Source organism: Camellia sinensis, chromosome 13, assembly GCF_055761805.1.
Source record: "Camellia sinensis isolate YWXY chromosome 13, ASM5576180v1, whole genome shotgun sequence".
Lineage (NCBI taxonomy): Eukaryota > Viridiplantae > Streptophyta > Magnoliopsida > Ericales > Theaceae > Camellia > Camellia sinensis.
The window spans coordinates 149,330,541-149,333,613 of NC_138973.1; positions in this window are offsets into that span (position 1 = coordinate 149,330,541).

Sequence of the window (3,073 nt, forward strand, 5' to 3'; positions counted from 1 at the left end):
CTGGCTTTGGCTGGGCTGGCTTGGCCGTGGCATCGCATGCTGCTGGCCTTGGCCTTGGCATGGCATGCTGCTGGCTTTTGCTGGGCTGCCTTCGCCGTGGCATGCCATGCTGCTGGCCTTGGCCTTGGGGCTGGGCTGCCTTGGCTGCGGTTCTTATCACTAGACGTGCATTGCGTGCGAAGGCGTGCAAAGGCGTGTGCGACCATGCGCGCAACACGCGCACCGTGGTCAAAAGACCACGCGCGCGGTATTCGTACAGGCCACGCTGCCCACGCCGCGGGCATGCCAGGCCAGGCTGCCCTGGCCGGCTGCATGCCAGGCCGCCCAGGCCGTGCGCATGCCATGCCGTGCTGCCCAGGCCGGCTGCATGCCAGGCCGCCCAGGCCGTGCGCATGCCATGCCGTGCTGCCCACGCCGCGGGCATGCCAGGCCGGCTGCATGCCAGGCCGCCCAGGCCGTGCGCATGCCATGCTGTGCTGCCCATGCCGCGCGCATGCCAGGCCGCCCACGCCCGCACGCATGCCACGCCATGCTGCCCAAGGCCGCGGTCCAGGCCGCCCAAGGCCGCGCCCAGGCCGCCCAAGGCCGCGCCCGAGCCGCGCAAGGCCGCGTCCAGGCCGCGCAAGGCCGCGCCCAGGCCGCCCAAGGCCGCGGTCCAGGCCGCCCAAGGCCGCGGCCGAGCCGCCGAAGGCCGCAGCCCAGGCCGCGGTCGAGCCGCAGTGCATGTAACCCAAGGCCGCAGCCCAGGCCGCGCCCAACATGGGGCGTACCTGCCACTGCCTTGCCCTGGGCAAGGGAGGTGCCCCCCCCTTATAATAGCCTGTTAAGCCCTTTTCAATCTGGCAGGAGGAAACATCAACCATGTTCGAGGAGTCATAATGGGGTTTTTTTAAAAAGTAATGGTTTTTTGCCAAAACTTTCAACATGAAAGTTGTAGGAAATAATTTAATACACCATAAAAAAAATTAAAAAAAATATTTTTTTACCGAAAATATTTTATTTTAATTTATTTCGATATTAATACTTAAAAAATAATAAAAATTAATAAAAATGGTCAAAAAATTATGGAAAAATTCCCATAATTAAAGGATGATTCACTAGTAATTATAGAAATTATTAAATTATTTTTTTCATTTTTTTTATTTTATTTTGATTTTTTATGCCAAATAAGGGCTTTAAAAATTCGAAAAGCTCCAGAAAAATTGCAAAAAAATAGGGAATGACATTTAAAATTGATTGTAGTGCATTTTTAATTGTGTTGCACGGTTTGGGTAAGATTATAAAAGAATCATGTTCAAAAAGATTGATCAAGGCGGTGGCATGCCATGGCCTTGGCCTTGGCCTTTGCCCGCGGCCTTGGCCTTGGCCTTGGCCATGCCTTGCACAGGGACTTGGCCTTGCCCACTGCCTTGGCCTTGGCCTTGGCCTTGGCATGGCATGGCATGCTCGCCGAGGCCGTGGCGTGGCATGCTCGCCCAGCCCGTGGCATGCCATGCTCGCCCAGCCCGTGGCACGCCATGTTGGCCCAAGGCATTGGCATGGCATGCCGGCCAAGGCATGCTGGCCAACGCTGCACAAGGCGGTGCCATGGCATGGCATGCTGACCAAGACCGTGCCATGGCATGCTGGGCGAGGCCGGGGCATGGCATGCTGGCCGAGGCCGTGGCTTGCCATGCTGCCACGGCCGTGGCATGCCGGGCAACGGACCGGCATGGCCCAGCCCGTGGCACGCCATGTTGGCCCAAGGCATTGGCATGGCATGCCGGCCAAGGCATGCTGGCCAACGCTGCGGCACGGCGTGCTGGACAAGGCGGTGCCATGGCATGGCATGCTGGCCGAGGCCGTGGCATGGCATGCTGGCCGAGGCCGTGGCATGGCATGCTGGCCGAGGCCGTGGCTTGCCATGCCGCCACGGCCGTGGCATGCTGGGCAACGGACCGGCATGGCATGCTGGCCGTGGCGGTGGCACGACATGCTGGCCAAGGCAGTGGCATGGCATGTTGGCCAAGGCTAAGGCATGGCACGCTGTGGCATGGCACGCTGGCCAAGGCAGTCGCAAGGCATGCGTGCCGAGGCCGTGGCATGGCATGGCATGCGGGCCGAGGCCGTGGCATGGCCCGCTGGGCAACGCGGTGGCATGGCATGCTGGGCAACGCCGTGGCAAGGCATGCGGCCCGAGGCCTTGGCATGGCATGCTGGCCGAGGCCGTGGCATGGCATGCGGGCCGAGGCCGTGGCAAGGCATGCGGGCCGAGGCCGTGGCATGGCATGCGGGCCGAGGCCGTGGCATGGCATGCAGGCCGAGGCCGTGGCATGGCATGCGGGCCGAGGCCGTGGCGTGGCATGGCATGGCATGTTGGGCAACGCCGTGGCAAGACATGCGGGCCGAGGCCGTGGCATGGCATGCGGGCCGAGGCCGAGGCCGTGGCATGGCATGTTGGGCAACGCCCTGGCAAGCCATGCGGGCCGAGGCCGTGGCGTGGCATGTTGGCCAAGGCTAAGGCATGGCACGCCGAGCAACGCGGTGCATTGGCATGCTGGGCAGCGCGGTGGCAAGGCATGGGGGCCGAGGCCGTGGCATGGCATGTTGGGCAACGCCGTGGCAAGACATGCGGGCCCAAGCCGTGGCATGGCATGCGGGCCGAGGCCGTCCGTGGCATGGCATGCGGGCCGAGGCCGTGCCACGACATGTTGGCCAAGGCTAAGGCATGGCACGCCGGGCATCGCGGTGGCATGGCATGCTGGGCAACACGGTGGCAAGGCTTGCGGGCCGAGGTCGTGGCATGGCATGTTGGGCAACGCCGTAGAAGGGCATGCGGGCCGAGGCGGTGGCATGGCATGTTGGGCGACGCCGTAGCAAGGCATGCGGGCCGAGGCCGTGGCTTGTCGTGCGGGCCGAGGCCGTGGCATGGCATGCGGGTCGAGGCCGTGGCATGGCATGTTGGGCGACGCCGTAGCAAGGCATGCGGGCCGAGGCCGTGGCATGGCCTGTTGGGCGACGCCGTAGCAAGGCATGCGGGCCGAGGCCGTGGCACGACATGTTGGCCAAGGCTAAGGCATGGCACGCCGGGCAT